The sequence below is a fragment of the Urocitellus parryii genome, chromosome X (assembly GCF_045843805.1).
Source record: "Urocitellus parryii isolate mUroPar1 chromosome X, mUroPar1.hap1, whole genome shotgun sequence".
In the NCBI taxonomy this organism is placed as follows: Eukaryota; Metazoa; Chordata; class Mammalia; order Rodentia; family Sciuridae; genus Urocitellus; species Urocitellus parryii.
This window is the reverse complement of record NC_135547.1, coordinates 7,081,511-7,105,839: the sequence shown is the minus strand read 5'-3', so window position 1 is coordinate 7,105,839 and position 24,329 is coordinate 7,081,511. Positions and strand designations below refer to the sequence as shown.

Below are 24,329 nucleotides of genomic sequence, written 5' to 3'. Positions count from 1 at the left end.
CGACTTCTATCTCAGTTTGCCTTTCTATAAATCACATTCTCTTTGCCATTGCTGCAGTAGGAGAAGTTTCATAGACTTTCCTTTATCAGAAATGATAACATCTTCCAATTTGAGAGATAAGTGGAAGAATCAGTCCCTATTCTGAAATAACTTAATCTATGATTAAACCATGTGTCATGGTATCAATAATCCATTTATTCCCTTTCCCTACCAAATAGCAGTGAATGTAACTCAACTCCTTCTGTGCATAGCACTAATCATTGTTGTTTTTTTTTACTTCTAGCCTTTTATGTTCAAGTATATGCACATTATACTGAACTTAACCATGTGTCCACACTCCACACTTTAAGATACTGAAAGACCCAAAAAAAACCCCAAAAAACAACCCAGAAATATGTATACTAAATTCTATTGCCTGCCCATGTTACTACTATTTGCCTGTGATCAAGTGTTTCATTTACTGCTGTTCTTGTTCTGTATAATATAAGGTAGAAAGACAAATTTATATTTGAGCCTAGATTCATCTTGAGCAAATGGTCTGACTCCTATAATCTCAATTTCTTTATATGTGCAATGAAAGTTATTATTGGTATCACTCTGTAGGGTTATTAGAAAAGACTGAGCAAGACTATACATTAAATTACTTAGCAAACAGACTCTCAATAGTGATACTTGGTGTTTTAGTGTGTCAGTACATAGCACTTCTAATTCTCATGTGCAATTATTGAACTAATAATTAAAAGAGCCAAGGAGTTAAACACAGGCAACAAAAAATTATACTGGGTGTGGTGGCGCAAAGCTGTAATCCCACTGATTTGGAAGGCTGAAGCAGGACTCCCAGAAGAGTAAGGGGAGAGGGAAAAACATATATACAATGTTCTTATCTAATAATTTCTGAATAAATTAAGTCATTCTACCTTGCTTAAGGGAAAGTGAATGAGAAGGTGAGAAGATGTCCTTTTTCCTTCAAGTTCCAGGTCATATGTTACCATTTTACTAAATCATTTCAGATTCTTATACTCTGAAATGATTTTTATCCTCCCTGAATCTTCATTGGTCACTCTATATGTCTCTCTTAAACTACAGACCACAATATTCAAAACATGTTCATGATTTTTAATATCTTTATATTTTTAAGTTTTGATCATTCATTTATACAACATAAATTTCTTGATAACTCACAATGTAGTAAGCAGTGAGCCAAGCATAATTTTAGTCCTCCTGGGGCTTAAAAACTGGTAAAGAGGACAGATAATCATTTCCCTGAGGGCATAGTCTGTAGTTTTCCCCTTCTACATATCTCCTTTACTTCTAATATTTTTATAATAAAATTTAATGGAAGAAATGGATCAGAAATTCAAAATAAATTTCATTGGACCAATACACAAAATTGCTCTATTTGAAGTATCATATTTGAAATTAATAAAATGTTTGCTCAATTCACACTTGAAGTATTTGAACTATCAGTGATCATGATATTCATGCGAAACATGTCCACATACAAAACATGAAATACTAATAAACATAACTAAATTTATAACAGAGATATTTATACCCTCACAAATCATTTGATTAAATAATTCCAGAACAAGCTGGCACTCTCTTATGAATAAAATATATCAATATCTAAATAGGTGAATATATCACTGAATAAGCAACTGCTTTATATAACTGGCAGGTGAGTCTAATAGTCTGAGAAGTTTCACAATTCACAACTTTTCACATAAATATATAAGGTAATTGTTGAAGTAAAGATCACACCCAGTGTTTTAAAATATCAGGTTAGATATCATGCAATCTAACAATACAATTGAAGCTCAATTATTTTTACAATAAAACATAATCTTGACCACTTAGATTCTACAGTATAGTTGATTTACTTGTAGATCTTATTAGAATGTCTTTTCCTGGGCTCCAACTCCTAAATTTAAGATGGAACTCTGTTATAAATCTCCTGACACAGCTACTAAGTAAAGAAACTCTAAGGCAATGCCTAATAAAATTGAGCATAAAAAAACCAGAAACATGTAAGAAATTCATCAAGTGATGAATGCATGATACATTCATGCAATGGAAAACACTCAGCAATAACAAGAAATCAATTACTGATACACACATCAACGTTGAAGAATCTCAGTTGTATTACAGTAACCTTAAAGAAATAGATTCAAAATTATTATATACTGTATGCCTCCATATATGACATTCCGAAAAGAACAAAACTAAAAAAAATATGTGAGGAATTTCCAATGTTTTGAAGGAAGGATCAACTAGAAAAGAGACACATAGGAACAATTTTGGATTGATAAACATATTCCATAGCTTGTTTGGGGAAGTGATTAGTCGATTATGTTTTTTAAAACTGCAGAGTCTAAAAAGGTGAACTGAAATCTATGTGCTTTATAGTACATATGAATTACATTTTAAGAATCTGCCTTTAAAAACACAAAACCAACAATTTCACTCTTAGATATACAACCAAGAAAAAAATATATATATACACACCCACATGAAGACATGTTCATGTATATCACAGCGGTTTTATTTTTATTTATTTGTAATAACCAAAAACTAAAAAAATTCAAAATATTCATCAATGTGTGATGATATAAACAAAATGTGGCATATCCATACATTAAGATATTATCCAGCAAAGGAAAACAATAAGAAATGTACTAATATTATACCAGACACAAACACTGTACACCTCATAAGAAAACTTTTTGAATGATGAATATGTTGATTTCCTTGATTGTGGTTATGACCTCCTGAGTATATACATGTTAATATCCATCAAATATTGCACTTAAAATGTGAACTTTATTTTATGTGAATTTATATCTCATTAGAATTAAAATTAATACTATTTAGCACATGTAGGACAAAGATTCTGCTTTTCTAAAAAGTTCCCAAGTGATTTCCTGGTTCCTGCAGTCTTACACAGGACATTTTGAAGAGTAGGACTCCTCTCCAGTATCCAGGTGTTACCTTCTTAATATCCTTATATTTCTGTCTCTGATCACATAGAATTTCCTTGAAGATTTTTATATTCAAGTAACTGCCTTTCTCTAGGATACTATTGGCTTTCAGTCAAAATGCCTATGATCACTGACTCTTTATTTCTCTTGTTGCTTATTTAGGTAAATCCTAATCATCCTTCATAACTTACCCTAATGGTCACTTCCTTGAGAGGATTTCCCTGACATACTAATATAAACTAGGAACCCTGATATGGATATACTCTCTGAAACTTTATCCTAGAAAAGCACACTATAGTAAATAGAAAATAATATTTTAAAATATTTATACAAGAAAATATTTATGCTGCTGTTTGAAGAGAAGCAATTTTCATTAGAAAACATTTTGAATGATAAAACATTAAATGTGCTTTTTCAAAAGAGAATATTTTAATTTCTTTGGAATTTAAATTTTTCCTACAAAAATTGTGGAGGGATTAAACTTGTAGTTCAATTGTTGATAAAAGATTAATGAATCAAGTATAAAAATAACAAGGAAGGGGAAAAAAGAATGGCTTTAAGCTAGATTACTGAAAATCCAAGCAGCCTTCTCTATTGTTTGTCAAGTCTTCTCTAAAGGAGAACAGAGGTCACTGAATAAAATCCAAAGGCAGTTTAAATCCTTGCTTTAACACTATTTCTGTGACCCTCTAAAAAACATTTAACCCATCTTCACCTTATTTACTTCATCTATAAAATGTTATTTTCCCTCTGAGATATCACCGGAAGTTATTATGAGAACCAAGTAGATAACCTTATAAATATGTTGCTAATTATAAATTGTGTCAAACTATGAATTAATTCACTGACTCAATGTAAGGGTATTTTCATTTTAAGAGCTAACATTATATATTCTAAATGTCTGGCTCTGGGACAAGATCACTAAATATACTACTGTTCTGAGTACATTTTGAAAATGGAGTGCTGGTAAACTTTAAAATGCCTTTCCTGCCTCTGCTCTGAAGATTAGACCCTGTCCCCACTTCCCTGACTTTCTACTTCTGTGACTGCCAGCATATATACATAACAAATCATATAGGAAAAGAAGAAAGGGAAAAGGTTACTATTCCTTTTTGAGGGTAGAAACTGGTTAAATGTGCCTTTTATGGTAAATTTTTCATGGAGTTCTAATAGGACTCAATAAAGCTTACATTTTTATTGCTACCCTAACAGATTAGCTTAAAATAGCATCTACCTATTTTATCACAATTTGGTAGAAATGCAACACGCATCTCCCTGAAGTAAACTCAAGGTGTCAACAGAAAACTGTGTTCATTATTTAAGTCTATAAGAAAGATTCTGCTTCCAAGCACTTTGATGCTGTTGGCACAGTGTCAGTCTTTGTGTTTATAGAATTGAATCCCCAATCCAATGCTGGCTATTGGCCAGAGGTCATTCTCAACTTGCAAAAACCAACCACATTCTTCAGCTTGTAACTCCCTTTCATTTTCAAAGAGGATTAAGTCCTTTTCTTGCTTAGAATTGGTTTGAATTTTTCTGCCTGATCTTTTATACTCCAAATGGGAGAAGCTTCTCGGTTTATGTCTCATGTGAGTAGATTAGACACAATTATAATTTATTCTCCCAATTTGAAGGTTTGTACATTTAATTGAACATGGAAAATACCCTTTCCCAGGTAAGTTAATATATTTACAAGTTCTGGAAATTAGAATGTGGACATTTTTGAGCAGCCATTATTTTGTCTATTATACAATCTCTGTATTATATGCTTGATTTTTTCCCCACCAAATGGAACATTATTTGATGTAATTGGTCATATGTTTGAACGAACATGTCAATATCACATAAGCAACAGTGACAACAAACATTCCAATTCTTTCACTTATTAAATCCATGAAAATCACCTTTTTTGTAAGTATAAGAGTCTGCTACCTATCTGAGAAGAAAAAGCAATAAAGACTAGGTCACTTTCCAGTGCTGACAACCTTTCCAAGAGAACATGCCTCTAGAAAAGGATCTCCTTCATCCTTCTCCAGAAGAGAAGAGGAAATACAAGAAGAAGAGCCTGGTGCAGAGCCCCAATTCCTATTTCATGGATGTGAAATGCCCAGGATGCTATAAAATCACCACAGTTTTTAGCCATGCAAAAACAGTAGTTTTGTGTATTTGCTGCTTCACTGTCCTCTGCTAGCCTATGGGAGAAGAAAAGCAAGACTTACAGGAGGATGTTCCTTCAGGAGGAAGCAGCACTAAAAAAAACCCTGAATCAAGATGAGTGGGAAAACATCCCAATAAACACATGTTGGTTATTAAAAAAAAAAAAAAAAGACTACGTCAAAGGACAGGGAATTATCAGTTCTCCATTAAAAACAAGTATGTGGAGGGCTGGGGTTGTGGCTCAGCAGTAAAGCACTTGCCTAGCATGAGTGAGGCCCTGCCTTTGATCCTCAGCACCACATAAAAATAAATAAATAAAATAAAGATATTGAGAACTACAACTAAAAATATTTATTAAAAAAAGTGTGTGGAGGTTCCTTTAAAAATTAAAAATAGAATTACCATATGCATCCACTAATCAATCTTACTCTTGTTTTTTTCTCTCTCCCTCTCTCTCAGACACACACACACACACACAATTACAGAAATCAGGATCTCAAAGAGATAGTCAAAATAAGAATATAACCCAAATGTCCTTTGATAAGTCAAAAGATAAATAAAAGGGCTGGGGATGTGGCTCAAGCAGTAGTGCGCTCGCCTGGCATGCGTGCGGCCCGGGTTCGATCCTCAGCACCACATACAAACAAAGATGTTGTGTCTGCCGAGAACTAAAAAATAAATATTAAAAATTCTCTCTCTCTCTCTCTCTCTCTCTCTCTCTCTCTCTCTCTCTCTCTCTTTCTCTCTCTCTCTCTCTTTCTCTCCTCTCACTCTCTCTTTAAAAAAAAAAGATAAATAAAAGTGATATATTTGTGACACCCATACACTGGAATATTTTTCAGTCCCTCTAAAGAGGTGAATCCTGTCATTTGCAAAAATATAGATGAATCTGAAGGACATTTTTCTTAGTGTAATAAGTCAGTCACAGAAAGAGAAATGCTGTGTGATTCCACTTATAGGAAGTATCTAAAATAGTTCAAATTACAGGAATAAGGATTAGAATGGAGGATGCCGGGAGCTGGGAGGAGGGAGATGTGGAAATTTGTTGTTTAAATTTCAGTTATGCAATATGAATAAATTCTAGAGATCTGTTGAACTACACTGTGCCTACAATTAGTAGTAGTGTATTGTACACTTAAAATGCATTAAGAAGGTAAATCTCTGTAATGTACTTAATGTAAAGAATAAAAAAGTTTCCAAGACTGGATCAGTTCTCCCAGATAATTGAAATTAGCCTATTTTTTCTGAATTTGCAATTAGTTGTAGGTTCCTAAAATATTTACTCAAAAAAGTACAATAAAAATGTATTTCAACTTAGACTTTTATATTTAATAGGGAAAAAACAGAGGACTTCCCATTTATTTGATCCAAGATTATTATTTTTTTTCTACCAGGGGTTGAACTCAGGGGCACTTCATCATTGAGCCACATCCACAGTCCTATTTTTTGTGTTTTATGTAGAGACAGGATCTCACTCAGCTGTTTACTGCATTGCCTTTTGCTGAGGCTGGTTTGGAACTTGTGATTCTCATGTTTCAGCCTCCTGAGCCACTGGTATTACAGGTGTGAGCCACTGTACCCAGCCCAAGATTAATTTTTAAGATAAACTCTATGGGTGTGTAAGTCACAACTTGAGAAAGAAATTAGAAGAAAATTTAGGAAACAAAAAGATTAGCTGCTTCTCTAGCATAAAAGGAACAGAGCTAATAGAATATAAGGCCCAACACCTAGAACACTGAATATTTATTAGTAACATTAAAATTGCTCTCCTGGAGTCTAAATTAATGTGATTAATACATCTGATCAAACTATAAATCCCAAAGATTATATGTACATTAACAGCAAAGCTGATTTAATCAGAAAAAATTACATATCTCAGAAATGATAAAATACATTAAATATGTGTGATCCATCTGTATTATGAGATGGAAAATTCAAAAGGAAAGATATTTTGTACAATCCAAATCCAGGGAAGATGTTTCATATAGATATTTTATGTGATGCTAAGAATAGAACCCAGTGCCTCACACATGTAAGGCAAGTACTCTACCACTGAGCCACAACCCCAGCCCTGGTATTTCAATTTAATGAATTGCTCAGGTATCTTTTTTCAAACCTTAGTTCTTAGTTTATTTATGCTTTCCATAGCTTCTTAAATTGAATTATGTTTTATTTTAAGTCTTCTTATATTAAAAGAAGAACATTTAAATCTATTGATTTTTCTCTACTGAATTTGTCACAATCTTGATGGTTTAAAATGCAATGTGATTAACTCTTGTAGTTTTTCATAAAATTAAAATTTAAGTTTTGGTTATTGTTTTGTTCTTAGAATTACCTAAAATATGTTTCAATATTTCCAAATGGCATTGTTTTATTTATGCTGATTTTTTTCCTTAGAGAATTCATTGCTAGTTGTATTTTCTCTATAGGTTCTGTATAATTTGTGATTGTTTGTTGTGTTAATTCATTTTTATGTTATCATTCTGCTATTAGGAAAAATGGCATGTGTCCTTTTATTGTATTTCTAAATACTTTCCATTAATATGTAGGAAAACCATTGTTTTTTTTTTATATTAACTTTATAATGAACCAACATACAAAATTCTGTCTCCAGTAGTTGTATTTTGGAATCTTCTTTTTCTTTTTTAAAAAATTTTCTTTCTTTAAATTACATCTATTTTGCCTGATACATGAAAATAGGAAAATTTCATATATTGGTTTGCTACCATGTATTGTTTTTATATATATATGCAATTCATGATGTTCAAATAAGGTTAAACATATATAGTGTCGGCGCTTTTATGTTGAAAACTCTCAAAATTTTTTTATCTAGCTTTTAAAAATGTGCAGTACATTATTGTTTTCCATCATCATTCTACTCTGTATACCAGAACTACTTCCTCCTCTCAAATTATAACATAGCACCGATCAATCAACTGTTACCCATTTCTCCCTTACCCCTTCCCTTCCTCCAACCCCCTTTCTGTCCCCAACCTCTGGTAACTACCATTCTACTCTCAATTTAGTTGAGATGAACCTTTGTAGATTTTATATATGAGTGAGGTCATGTGGTACTTGTCTTTCTGCACCTGGCTTAATTCACTTATATAATCAATGTTTCCATGCACATAATTGTAAATGGCAGGATTTCATTATTTTGTATTGATGAATAGTATTCTATAATGTCTATATACCACATTTTCTTTATCCGTTATCACTTTATGGGAACATAGGTTATTTTCCTTTCTATGCTATTGTCAATTGTGCTACAATAAACATGGTATGGGTTTCTATATATACCTAATCCAAACCATAAAAATCTATGCATAATGATTATTTTCTGTTCTCTTTTCTACTATGTTCACCATTTATTTTATTATCGTGTCAATTTACTATTCAATTGACTAGCATTTTCAGATATTTCACTTTTATACTTTTTAGCTATCAATGTACTTTTATTTATATGTGGTCCTGAGAATCAAACGCAGTGCCTAACACATGCTAGGCAATCACTGAGCTACAACCGCAGCCCTTGTTTCTGATTTTAATGAGAACATTTCTAGTATTTCAAAATTGAGCACATAAGGAAGTGTCTATCTATTCCTAAGCCACCAAGAGTGAAAAAAAATACCACAAAAACTCTAGATTGCTGCAATCAGGTGAAAAAAAAAAACACTGCAAAGGTCTTAAGTTAGGAAATTACTTGGAATTGTTACTTGAGAAACAACAAAAAACTGAAAAGAAAAGCATTCAAAAGGCTCATCACAGTGAATTCACACAGTGGACTAATGATGGCAGATGAGGTCAGAGTGACAAGAGCAAAACTTCTGTTTTCCTCTCTGAAGTAGAGAGGTCCTGATGTTTGCATCTGGCCCTATTCACTGACCCTAGATAGGTAGTCAAAAAGCTATAAGAGTCTACTCCAGGAAACATATATAAATTAATTCCTGGGGGAAAACAGAATAGACAATTTGTTGCTTTGGAAGCTTTCAGTTAGTTAGGAAAGTTATTCCATTCTATAACTCAAATTACTTTGCCTTTGTTAGAAACCCATAAGGACAGCATCCAATGCTGTCTAGATCAAGAACATGCCAGAGTTGGTGTTGGAGACTCCCTTCCAATACTTTTACTACTTAAATGATTGACTAAACTTCAGATCTTACAAAATACCCAATAATTTGCTCTTTTCCAGGTCCTATTGCCCTGAGGTTGCATTCACTAACTTTCCAGGCATATGAGCCCATTCAGAGACTTGTGGGTTACATTGAACTTGTCTCAATGGTTAATGTTTTGTATTGTATCTTGAAAAAAATAATTAATTTAACTACGTATGGATAATATCTTTCTCCAGAATCTACACTTGATATTTTTTGCTTCATTTTATATTCCCTGGAACTGAGGGGAGGAGAAATGTTAAATATGTTTATTTGGTCTGTTATTTCAAAGTAAAAGTCTGAAGAGCATCATCATTTTAAACATATCATGAATAAGGAAAAATTGTAATATTCTTGGTTCACAGTAAAATAGAATAAATCACACATTCTCAGAAGCAAGAGACAGAAATTGAGGAAAAAAACTAACAGATTATCTGAGGTAAGCAACAGAGAGGGTACACTATAAATGCCATAAAAGAATTTAAAATAGCCCAAGATATAGTATTAACCTAAACTGCAAAAACTGAACCAGTCATGGGGAATTAAGTATTTATGATAGCTTTGAAAATACTATTCTAATATAAATGAATATTATCACCACAGAACACACACACACACACACACACACGCACATACATGCATATACACACAAACACACTCACCCCAACCTCAAATCCTTCACTTGTATGGAGCAGCACACTTTTCTGGCTAAATACACATGCTTTGAGCATGCACATGAGCATAAACTGAAATCCATTCACCAGGGCATTATCAGTTATCCTTGTCTGTTACATCTACTATGTGGATATCTTCATGATGAATAGCCATGTTAAAGTAAATTATGGGTGGATAGCAGCAAAAAGACAGTTAAATAGATAGAGTTCTTCATTTATTTTCTATTCTGTTACCTAGACAACTACTCCTTAGAATTTCTAATGTAACATATTTGCTGTTGTCACATAGCCTTCTAAACAAGGGGAAATGGAAAACTAAAGAATTGCAAGCAACAGTTGAGATTATATTTAAAAGTAAAAATAAATGACTTTTTCTATAGTAACTGGAAAACTTCTAAAGTAAACATTGGTTAAGTGAGTCATCAAGTCTAGCTATATCAACTCATATTCAATTTTTATTTTTTTAAAAATACATATTTAATTCTTCCTTAGAATTTATTTTTCATTCATACATAATAGCTTAGTTCAGAGTTTTTAACAATGACATTCATTTTCCTAGGTTTACTCTACTGAATGTATGTAACTTTCAGTTGTTTTAGATGTCAATGGACCTTTTTTAATTTTTAAAATGTTTTTTAGTTGTATATGGACTCAAAGCCTTTATTTGTTTTTATGTGGTGCTGAGGATCAAACCCAGTGCCTCACACTGGCAAGGCAAATGCTCTACCACTGAGCTACAACTCCAGCCCTGGCCTTTATTTTATTCATTTATTTTTATGTGGTGCTAAGTATTGAACCCAGTGCTTCACAAATGCTAGGCAAGCTCTCTGCCACTGAGCCACAACCCCAGCCTGAAACTTCCATTTTTTAATGAAAAATCCAGAGAAATATACAATATTACATATACCATTGTTTTAAATGTATTTGAGTATATGTGTTAATCCACATAATTGATTAGTAGAATTTATTCTTTAATTGTTCAACATTTTTATTATCCTATATTCCATTTCAATGATCTTTACTAAAATCATATTATTCGTTCTGCCTAGAATTTTTTGAAAATTCATGCCTTAACTTGGCTATTTCTCATGCTTCTTTCAAACTGTAGCCTTCATGTCTCTTCCTTAGGAAATGTTTGTGACTTCCGGGTAGACATTTATCTTTCATAAAACGTTCTTACATAATATACTCATTGCCATTTCATATATATTTATTTCATCTTTTCCTTAAAGTCTGTTTGTAACACTAAATAGTAAGGCAGGGACAATGTGTGCTCGAGGTCACCATTGAATGCTTACAGACTAACCAAAAATATGGCATAGAGCAGCAAGAATGAAATAAAGATTTGGTGAATGAATAAATGAATCAACATAGAAATGATATATATATAACATATATATTTATACACATGTATACATATACACATATGGATATATAAAACTCTTGAGATTTATTTTTGGTGGGATGTCATATTTAAACTTTCAAGTAAAGGAAATGATTACAGTGTAAAAAGAGAGCTTAAAGAATGGGAGAACATTTTTGCCAGCTATTTCTCAAATAGAGGATTAATATTGAGAATATATAAAAAACTCAAAAATCACCTAAAAACCCAAATAACCCAACTAGTAAATGTGGAAAAGAGTTAAACAGACCCTTTTCCAAAATACAAACAGGTAATCAAGTTGTGAAAAAAATTTCTATATCCTTAGTATTCAGGGAAACACACTCTAGTTAGAACAGTTAGAATAGCAATCATCAAGAATACAAATAATATAAAATGCTGGTGAGGATGTGGGGAAAAAGGTATACTCATGCATTGTTGTTTGTATGGCTAATCTGTATAGCCACTCTGGGAAGCATATAGAGATTCCTTGAAAGATTAGGAATGGAACAACTATATGATCCAGATGTTTCCCTCTTTGGTACATATTTAAAACATTTAAAATCAGCATACTACAGTGGAACATGCATGCCAATATTTATAGCAGCACAAATCACAATAGGAAAGTTAAGGAACCAGCCCAGATATCCACAGATAGATGAATGGATTAAAAATGTGGAATATATATACATACAATGGAGGTTTAATCAGCCATAAAGAAGAATGAAATTATTGTATTTCCCAAGTACATAGATGGAACTGAAGACTATCATTGTAAGTGAAATAAGCCAGATGCAGAAAGTGACAGGTTGAATGTTTATTGTCATATAAGGAAGTTAGAGCAAAGTAAGGGAGAAAGGAGGCCTGGATCTCAAGAAAATAGAGGAAAGAACAAATAGAGGAAGGATATTGAAAGGGAGGGAAAAGGAGTAGGACAATGGAGGAAGTGTGGAATACAACTGATCAAATGATGCTATGTACATATATAAATAAACTCAGTGAAATCCCACCTTTATGTATATCTATAAAGCATCAACTAAAAAATAATAACTACGCAAAAGGAAGTCCAGTAGAGTAAGTTAAGGAGAATAGGAGAAGGAAGGAGGAGAGGGAAACAGAAAGAACTTGGGACTAAAAGTGAGCAAATTAAATTCCATACATGTATGAATGTCAAAATGAATCCTATTATTATGTATAACCATAATGCATTAATAAAAGCATACAAATCAGAATGTTTCACCAAAAATGTAGAGAAAATTGCCTATTCCTAAATAGAAAATTGCCCTTATAGAGTATTTATGTCCTCTATCATTGTGATAAGAAACATTTTTTAAAGAGAGAGAGAGAGAGAATTTTTAAATATTTATTTATTTTTTTTAGTTTTCAGTGCACACAACATCTTTATTTTATTTTTATTTTTTTTATGTTTTGCTGAGGATCAAACCCAGAACCCCGCACATGCCAGGCGAGCGTGTTACTGCATGAGCCAGATCCCCAGCCCAAGAAACATTTTTAGAAAAGAAAATATATAATTTTCTTAGTCTCAGTATATTAAACACAAAAATATGTATACTTAACAAAAGTTTGGTATTTAATACATAAAATGTATTTAATTTGTTTAAATCAATATGTAATTATTAGATTGGAAAGGGTTGACTCCTTTGGAAACTTTCAGTTCCCACAGAAGAGAACATTTCATTATGTAAAAATTGTCAGGTGCACTTAGGGAAAAAAGGGATGAATGTGGAGACCTATATATTTAAAATTATCTCATTGCATAATCCTAAATATCTGCATACCCCCTATGTTCAGGAGAATAAGAATTCCATCTGTCACAATTCCATTAAATAGGAGTTCATTTGAAGTTATTGATGCAATTGTAGACTCTATTAAAGGTGCATTTTAACCCTTGCTAATAATACTGCTTTTAATATTGACCTACCATATGAAAATAATTATTTTTTAACCTATGGTAAAAAAATGGAATGATTCTTGTGGCTATAGTTATTATTAATATTACATTGTTAAAACTGAGCTACCCCCTAATGTGCATAATGGCTAATTAAAATAAACTCACTCAGAAATATAGCAAGGACATTTCTACTCCATACCCCATTTCCTTCCCCAACTCAGGCAAACATCCATAAATCATATTAGATGCTTTAACATGAAATTAAGTTATCTGAGAATTATTTTGCATTAAATTAATACTGAGATAAAAGTAAATGTTAAAATTTAATATTAGTCATATATGTGTGTGTGTGTGTATGTGTGTGTGTGTGTGTGTATATATATATATATATATATATATATATATATATATATATATATATATATTTGTTACCTTTTCAGAAGTTGGAGAGTACACAGTGATGTCTTCAGGTTGGAGAGCTGGAGGAACCAGTATCAGCTCATCCCAAATATCTGGAGCCTCAGATGGATCCACCCAAGATAAATGGCGCTTGCATCCTCTGCATTGGCTTCCTTCTTGTGCCACCTTTTCTTTCTTCCAGGCCTTCAGCCTACAGGACTGTGCCACCCACATTCAGGGAAGATCTCCCCCCTCAGTTTGCTCTCCCACATACCAATCACTTCTGGAAACACCTTATTTACACACTCAGAAATCTTTTAATCTTAGGCATCTCTTAATCAAGTTGAGAATTCAGATTAACCATCACAAATTTCATTCAACAAAATCTCGTAGCTAGATGTAAAAAGAACAAGGGCCTGAGAGTTGGTGCTGGTGTTTAAACTTATATGTTGTCATTAAAACATGAAAGAAAACAAATGCCGAAATGCTGAATGTTTTCTTTGATATAAGGAGGCTGATTCATAGTGGGGTGGGGGTAGCATGGGAGTAATAGACAACTCTAGATAGGGCAGAGGGGTGGGAGGGGAAGGGAGGGGGCATGGGGGTAGGAAAGATGGTGGAATGAAATGGACATCATTACCCCAAGTACATGTACGAAGACACAATGATGTGACTCTACTATGTGTACAACCAGAGATATGAAAAATTGTGCTCTATATGTGTACTATGAACTGTAATGCATTCTGCTATCTTATGTAACAAATTAATTAGAAAATATGAAAGAATATCCAATAAAATGTATCAGTGGGTTAAGGTTCCAATCTAAACATATCCCTGGGTTTTCTGGATAAATGTATGAAATGACAATAAATATATTTATATGTAAGTTACATATACATTAAAAATTTTACTTATAGATTTCTTTGAAAAGATCTGAAAAAAAAAATCCCCAAATCCAGATGGGTTCCCTGGTGAATTCTACCAAGTATTTATTTAAGAAATAATACTAGGCTGGGGATATAACTCAGTTGGTAGAGTGCTTGCTCACATGCACAAGGCCCTGGGTTCAATCCCCAGCACCACAAAAAAAAAAAAAAAAAGGAAAGAAAGAATACAATTTGACAAACTCTTCTAGGAAACTGAAATGAAAGGAAAAGTCTCTAATGCATTCTATGAGGCCAGTAGTTACCCAAACATAATAAAAGAATAAGAGATATTTTAATATCTTTATAGATAAATACTCCTAATGAAGTAGAAGCAAAACTCTAAAAATTTCAGCAAATCAAATCATCAGTGTATTAAAAGGATAAAATGTCACAACCAATGAGGTTCATCCCAAGAATACAAATTTGATTTAACAGCAATCTAACAACAAATGTAGTTCACTATATTAACAGAGCAAAAAACCCAAATCATGACTGTCTCAATAGATGCATAATAAGTATTTGATGAAATTCACATCGATTCCTGAAATAAAAATCACTGCATACTGTGAATTGAAGAGAACTTCCCCAACCCGATGAAGAAAATATATTAAAAACTACTAATAACATTGTATTTAATGATAAAAGACTGAATGCTTTCTCTCAAAGTTCCCTAAGAAGACAAGGATATGTTCTCTTTCTATTTCCACTTGACATTGTTAGAGTAGTTCTGCATAGTTTAATAAGAAAATATAAAATGAAGACATCCAGTTTGGAAAAGAACTGGAATTATCTTTAATCTCAGATGAAATCATGTAATTATCTATATATACAAAAACCCTATAGATTCTTCAAAAGTGCTAATAGAAAATATAATTTAATTCAATAAGTTTATAAGATAATTACTATATAAAATATATCAATATATGACTAATGTAAAAAATGTCATATAATGTGTATGCTACCATTATTTCTCAGTATATGGTTAATATTATTCTCCATAAATTCAATATTCAAATTTATTTTAGCAACTGATTTTTTTTTAACATGGTACTCATTAAGTACTCAACTTTTATTTTGAGTGTGTCAGTTGAAATTTTTTAAAAAAAATTATTTATTTATTTTAACTAGGTATATATGAGAGCACAATGCATTTTGATTCATTGTACACACTTGCAGCATGACTTTTCATTTCTCTGATAGTACACAATATAGTGTCATACCATATGTGCAGTCATACATGTACCTAGGGTAATAATGTCCACCTTATTCCACCATCTTTCCTGCCCCCACCCCTTTATCCAATCAAATTTCCTCTATTTTTTCCATGCTTCCCTACCACCCTCATTATGGATCTCTCTTATCAGAGAGAACATTCAGCCTTTAGTTTTTGGCATTGCCTTACTTGGCTTAGCATGATATTCTCCAACTCCATCCATTTAGCTACAAATGCTATAATTTTATTCTTTTTTAATGCTGAGTAATATTCCATATGTATACATATCACAGTTTCTTTATCTATTCATCTATTGAGGGGCATCTAGGTTGTTTCCATAGTTTAGCTATTGTGAATTGAGCTTAGCAACTGAAATGTTTAAACTGTAATTACAGTATGATTAACTAATATATATTGTTTGCACTTCGAGTGTAAAATGTAATGCTTCTAAATATTTGTAATTACTATTTATAACAGCATCAAATATAGGAAATGCATTGAGATAAATATGAGTAAAGATATTTGAATCTTGTACAATTAAAATGGTAATAGATAACCAAGAGAAATTAAAGAAGATTTAAATAAAATATAATGTGATCATAGAATAGTATACTCAATATAGCTAAAATTTTATTTCTCCCTAAATTGAGCTAAAGACTCAATATATAAATACTAGTGGTCAAAATCCTACCACAATGTTTGTATAAATTAACAAGGTAAATCTAATATTTACACAGAAATGTAAAAGATATTCCATGGCAAAATTTTAAAAGAAAACCAAGTTGGCATACTTACACTATTTGATTTCAAGTGATATTATAAAAGTTTAGTAGTCAAGACATTGTAATTTTGGCAAAATATTAGGTAGATCGATAGAATTGATAGTTCAGAAATAGACCCATACATAATCTTTTGACTTTTTAATTTTTTAATATTTATTTTTTGATTGTAACTGGAGACAATATCTTTATTTTATTTATTTTATGTGGTGCTGAGGATTGAACTGAGGGCCTCCCACATGCTAGGCGAGCACTCTACTGATGAGCCACAACCCCAGCCCCTTGACTTTTAATAGTTAGTAATTAAAATAGAGAACTATTTTTTAACAAGTTGTGCTAAAATAATTGAATAGTCACATGCAAATATGAATAAATATCTACTTTTATTACAATATACAAAAGTATTCTCAAAATTGATCATAGACTTAAATGTAAGCTAAAACTATATAACAGCTACCTAACTATATGATAGAAAATACAGACAAAAATTTTAGGATGCTTGAGTTTGTCAAATATTCAATATGATATAATTTAATAAAAATGAAGAGAATGTTAGTAAATTAAGTCAAAATTAAATGAAATACTTAAAAAAACTAAGAAATTAAGAGTAAAGCCACACAGTGAGGTAAAATACTTACAAACATATATTCAAAAAAGATACTTCATCTCGAAACTATGAATAATTAATAGAGTTAACTAAAAATAAAATTAATAAAAATGACAAGAGAAGTAAATAAATACTTCATAAATGGTGAATAAGCATATGAAAATTGCTAAAACTAGAAATACCAACTATAACAAGTGTTTGGAAGAATGTGAAGTAACTATAATTCTCATACAACATTTGAAAACAATTTGATAGAACCTATATTAACCAAATAATATTTAATTTAATGTCATTTAATGCCAAGCTGCTTATTCAAGAGAAACAGAAGCATGGTCAATCAAAAGACTTGTATGGGAATATTAGTATCTGTTTTATTTGTAGTAGACCAAAACTGGGACCATCAAAAATATCATCAACAGGTAAATGAATAAATACCTTGTGGTATATCCATACACTAAAATGCTACTCAGAAACAAAAAGAAAGCAAACATGGAGGAAACCTCAAAATCTTAATACAAAAGGATTCAAACAAAAAAAAAAGGAGTATATACTTGATTGCATTTATATAAATTTCTGGAAATAAAAACTAATCTATACTGGCAGAAAGCAAAAATGTTTAGTGGGGCAAAAGTGGGGTAGAAAAGGATGTTAAGATTACAAAGTAGCAGGAGAAAACATTTGATAGTGAATTACACATTCATTTTCTTGATTGGATATATATATATATATATATATATGATAATTTATCATGTTTTACACTTTAATATGTGATCAGGTTACTGTAGGCAAATTGAACCTAACAAACTTGTAAAAGTCATTAAACAATAAAATTCTACACATAAAATCTAATGAAAGAAAAGTTAATAAAATTTTACTTACAAGTAATATAATCTCAGTCAAGTTATCTTATGTAGCCTTCACATTCCAATATTTTTTTAATATTATTTTTTAGTTTTTGGTGGAAACAATATCTTTATTTTATTTTTATTGTGGTGCTGAGGATTGAACCCAGCGCCCTGCGCATGCCAGGCGAGTGCGCTACTGCTTGAGCCACATCCCCAGCCTCCCAACCTTAAAACAAGGACAAAATAGTGCATCTCCAAAATATTGTCAGGTTGCTAAATGAGATAAAGCATGCAAAAATAGATCCCTATGCCAATTATATAATCAATAATCAATAAATACTAGCAACTATTTTTTCTTAGATTTTAGTATGGCAAACACATATCTGTATGCAAAAAAAAGGAATAAAGGAAGCATTTCTGTTTCTTTAGAACATTTGGATTAGAACATTTTCCAAAGTTTCAAACTAACTAAATTTCTTTAAGTTAATTGTTAGTTACTTCAAACTAACAATTAACTTAAAGAAATCAAGATTGGTTATTACTTTAGAAACAATTATTATTAGAAACAAATATTAATTATTAGAAACAAATATTAATTATTAGAAACAAATATTAATTTTCCACAAATGGAAACATCCTTAAGCCAGAGATCTTGGGATTTCCAGAACTCATGGCTAAACATAAGGTCACATCTCATATTTAAAAAAATACAGGTGTAATCAAGCTACCATGAACAAAAGTCAGAAAACAAACAGAAAAACTTATACACTTAGATTGAAAAAATTAAAAAGAAATAACACACAGGAAAGAAATATCAAAGTCATACATCTTTGAAACTAAAATATCAGATCTCAATGGACAGGTTAAAAAAATTAACAAATTGCAGATGAATGAAGATGAATTTGAAATTACATAGGATATCCCTCATTCTCATCAGCATAAAAACATGCTGTAAGATATTTTACATTATTAAGAAAAATCAGAAAAAAAGGAAATCAAAAAGAGGATCTAGGGAAAATGAAGTGAGTTCAGTAGTGTTGAGGTGAGGGATGAAAGAGGAGGGGAAATGAAGAACTAGGGAATACAATTGTCCAAACTATGTTATGTGCATGTATGAATATAGTCCAATGCATTCCAATTTGATATGTAGCTATAATATACCAGTTAAAAGTGATAAATAAATAGAAGATCAACAGAGTAGAAGAAGAGAAACAGGGGGATGAAGTAAGAGAGGGAAGAGGGAACTACAGGACTAAAATGCAGCATATTCCATACATGCATTATTATGTCAAAATTAACCCCAATATTATGTATAATGCATTTAAAAAGTCATCCGGCACAACAAACACTTCCCACTGGTCTTGCTGTTTCTGCCCTTGTTCCCTTACAATCCTTCCTCAACATGTAGCAGTGTAATACTTCTAAAAAATAAGCCAATTCACATCAATTCTCGAATTAATATCCTTAATATCTAAATAATATTATTTAGAGACTAAAGGTGAATATTTTACTGGAACCATCAAGGTACTACTTTCTCTCACCCTTGTTACCCCTCCCACCTCAACTCCATACCATTGACCCCGTTTTTCTCCTTTCCAAGTCCACTATTTTTGCCATCTGCCCTTGGATAAAGCAGTCAGACATTCATGTCTTCTCAGTAATTTTACTCACAGTTCCATCTGCCTGTTTTCATCACTGCAACCAAAAGACCTGCAAGAACAATTAGAGAAGAGGAAAAGCTTATTTGGGGTACCCAGTTTCAGAGGTCCATAGATGTCTGAATCTGTTGTTCTCAGTTCGAGAAGAGTCGGTTGCTCATGATGGAAGAGTATGGAAGAGGAAAGCAGTTCAGGACATCACACCAGGAAGCACAGAGAGCTCTCACTCACTGGCTCACCAGGGCCAAAATATAGACCCCAAAGGCACGCCCCCAGTGATCCACCTCCTACATCCACGCCCTCCCTGCCTACAGTTACCACCCAGTTAATCCTTATCAGGAATTAATGCATTGATAGGTCAAGGCTCTTGATGATGATTTCACCTCTAAACAGTCTTGCATTGTCTCACACATAAGCTTTTGGGGTCACCTCAATAACATATCTAAATATTCTTCCCATAATTAGCCACATACTTCCATATTCTACTTTCTGCAAATCTCTGGTAGACACTTTGCTTTTGTTGTGGTAAAATATACACATCATAAAATTTGCCATTTTAACCCTTTCAGTTATACAGTTGAGTGGCATTAGGTACATTTACAATATAGTGCAACTCTCACCACCATCCATCTACACAATTATTTCATCTTATCAAATGAAAATTCTATACCTACCAAAGAATATCTTCCTCGCCCAAGTCCCCAGAAGCCACTCTTCTATTTCTTTCTCTATTTTGACTTGACTGTTCTAGGCACTTTATAGAAGTGGAATCATACAATGTTTGTCCTTTTGTGACTGATTTATTTCCTTTAGCAGAACACCTTCAAGCTCAATCCGTGTTGTAGCAAGTCTTAGAATATCCTTTAAGGCTCAATAAAATTCCATTTTGTTTTTCTCTTCACCAGTTAATTTACATTTGTGTCAACCATTCTGTATAACAGTTAACATACACTTATATAGTCTTTTATTTTACTTACATATTGCATTAATTTTATCAGAACTCTTATCATCCTGTCATTATTTATTTAACATTTAAGTTTACTGAAAGAGAACAAAATTAATGTAATATTGAACAACTGGCATAAACATTAGTGTAATAATGATGCAAATCAAGACATAGAACCTTCCTAATTTTATCACAAAATTTCAATCTATGCCTTATAAAACATGAGCCTACCCTCTTCCTTAAGCTAACAAGCACTCTGATTTTTATAAAAGCATATTCATTGTTTTATCTAGCTTTCACATATATCTCTACAATTTAATTTTGCATCTTTGATCTTTTAAATCCAGTGTGGTTCTATGTTTGCATTTGTGTTGGTTTTTTCTTCAACATTATTTTTAGGATGTATCTGAATTGTTTTATGCAGCTCTAATCTAATCAAGTGTATTACTATATATTTTCTGAATACATAAATACACTAAAGTTTATTTATTATTGTATACTTTATGAGCATTTGGTAATATCAAGTTTGTAGAATCTGTACAAATTCTTATAAATGTACCTGAAGTGTACATGCCCACATTTTTCTAAAGGATTTGCTCAGGGATAGAATTTGTAAACATTTGATGCACCCATTTTCAATTTTACTGGATATTATAAACTATTTTTTGAGGTGGGTTTACTAGTTTATATAATCTCAACAAGCTATATATAAGAAAACTCATCACTATACATTTTATAAACACAGATTTTATCTGAGTACAGATTTGAAACAAATTTAATAAGGTTAAACGGAGATTCATATGTAAAATTGTATCATAAATATATTAAAGAAAATGTATTCTTCTTCTTACATATACAGCATATGTAATAATTACCACACAATAAATCATAAGTTAGGTCTCAAGAAATTTTAAAGGACCAATATACATTGCACATGATTTACCACAATGCAATGTGATTTTTTGAGTTAAAGATCTATATAAAAGGGTTAATAAAAACTCAAAACATTAGTAAAATTTAAAATATGCTTCCAAATTTAAGAAGAAATCATAATGGAAATTGAAAAATCTTGAGATCTGAATGAAGACACTACACATCAAATTGACAATATTACATTTGAAAACTTATGGAATACAATGAAGCTAAAGCAAATATTCAAGGAGAAAATGTTCCCTTAAAGTAATTATAAGATAGAAAGGAAATGCTGAAGATTCATGAGCTAATTATCTGACTTAAGATTTGTACAATATCAACCAAATCAATCCAAAGAGAGTAGAAGAAATATAAGCAATGACAAAAATAATGAGATAGAAAATAATGATAAAATAGGATCAAAATATCAAGAACTATATTTTTGGCAAAACTAATGAAGTAGACAAATCTTTGTAATAAAGAACAGAATAGTATTGAAAATGTTAAGAAGGGCATAACTATAATATAGCAGTTATGGAAAAATAACAATTAAATATCATGATTAACCCTAGGCTTATAACCATCAAAACTTATATAAAGAAGCAATTTCCTTGAAAAGTATAATTCAACACTGAGAAGAAAAAATAGAAAAATAAGTATTCATATAAGAATTAAAAGAATCAGTTCTTAAAAATTGTATACCCCCACTCTGTCTAGCATTCTCTTTTTCATACACACACACACACAAACACACATATATACTAAACACACACCAAGATTCAGGTAACTAATTAGGTAAAATGTATAGACATTCCACAAACATTTGATTCTCATACTGTATAATGTTTATAGCAAATAAAAAAGAAGGAAAAATTTACTGATAGTAACATAAACTTAATAAACTTAATGCCAAAACCTGGCAAGGACAGCAGGGAAAGAAAAATCTCAGGTTAATCTCTCAGATATAGAAGCAAACTTCTTAACTAAATGTAACTTATTAAACATAGTTTATTAAATCCATTAAGCTAAAATTAATTTTCAAAATTAAAATTCTAAACTAAATTAAGATACATACATACATGCTGGATTAATCCTGGAGAGCAAGGAAAGTTTTAATATTAGAAAATTTGTTAATGTCATATCCTTCTTTAACCCATAAATGGAGAAAACTTAAATAATAATTATACTTACATAAAATAGATAAGATTATTACTTCCGACCAGGTGCTTTACTGTAAAGATTCATAGTCTAACTCCATCATTATTATTAAATTTGGGCTACTTACTGTTAGTCACTTAGTGATGTAAAAAATAATAGCTTATAAATTATGGACTTGAAAATTTTATAAACAATACTTACCTCAGTCTCATTAAAAAAAAAACAATGTTCTTGCCTTGTGAGCTACAAAAGCATACCCTTAAAATAAATATAACATTTTCTTGCTGACAAATAATATTTTTGCAGAACATCAAACTCCTTGTGATAAAAAAATGGTTCTTTTTGTTCTTGGAGTTAAACAGATTTAGTAGAAGAAAAGAAACATCTTTAAAAATATAAACATATATCTCCAAGTAAAATACACTTGATAAAGACAACACATTGTTAAAAAACTGATTAACACATATTTCCCACAAAACACAAAGCAGTGAGTGTACTAAGAATCAGCCTCCTGTTACTATATTTCTATCAGCTGCTCTCTCTGTTCTTTTCAGAATTTTAGTTGCTACTTTATATAAAGTAATGAATATACAAATAATCTAACAAACAGTTATCACTCTGGATATTAGAAAAATGGATTTTATTCCTTAAAGAACATTTGTAGATCGTTTGCTCAACTGAGAAAAAAGTAATTGTTTTTAAGCCAATGTTCCAATAAGTAATATCATCTTGAAAACCAAACACTGTTTTACATGGATGCTGAACTGTCATCTACAAGATGTCCCACAATGGATTTTTCATATTGACTTGATGAAATTTTAAAATCTTATCTCTGCACAGAGTCTGGGAGCAAAGAATCTGTATTATTTTTCCCTGAGATTGAGACTGAATGTTAAAACCAGAGAAGTAGATTAGAAGAATCAATAACTTTCGTATAAAGGATTTAATTTTCATTAACTTGAGTTAATCTCAGCAAACCAGAATAGTTGCAGGTCACTTAGGTTAGAAAACAAGACTCACAATTTTGATACAAGCTTTCAATGTGACTAAAGTCAAAAGTCCCATGGTTTGAGACTCTGCACTAGAATTGAGTTGTCTTTTGCAATAAAATATGATAGCATTTAATATTTAAAGTAAGTATCATTTTCTTAAGTCACAAATCAAAACCATGAATAAAACCTGTCTCTAGTTTTCTCATAAAAGAGTTTAATATTAGTCTCATATATAAATGGCACTTAAGAGCTTAAAAATAATTTCTTTTCCATGTAGTTCCTATTTATATAAGAGAAAACTGAGGTTTTGATAACATAATTATCACACTTTTAGTACAATTATAATACCTAGCTAAAATTTATGAAGTGGCTTCTTACTTTATACCTTACAAGCATCTGTAAACAGTGGCAAAGTGGCAACTGCTAGGTTCGCTTGTCTACACTTCCATACATCTGATTGCCAAGGAGGTAAGAAGCCCAGATGGATTCAGTTTACTATTTATAAAGAGGAAAGTAAGGAGCTGGCTACACACCTGTAATCCCATCAGAAGTTCAAGGCCAGCCTCAGCAATTTAGTGAGTTCGTAAACAACTTAGTAAGACCCTGTCTCACAATAAAATTAAACAGGACTGGATGTG

At 31.5% G+C, this 24,329-nt stretch overlaps 1 pseudogene; it reads left to right on the top strand.

Moving 5' to 3' along the window:
* The first annotated feature begins 4,977 nt into the window (after positions 1 to 4,977).
* LOC113199694 (small ribosomal subunit protein eS27 pseudogene) lies at positions 4,978 to 5,231 on the top strand (annotated as a pseudogene).
* The last annotated feature ends 19,098 nt before the right edge of the window (positions 5,232 to 24,329 follow it).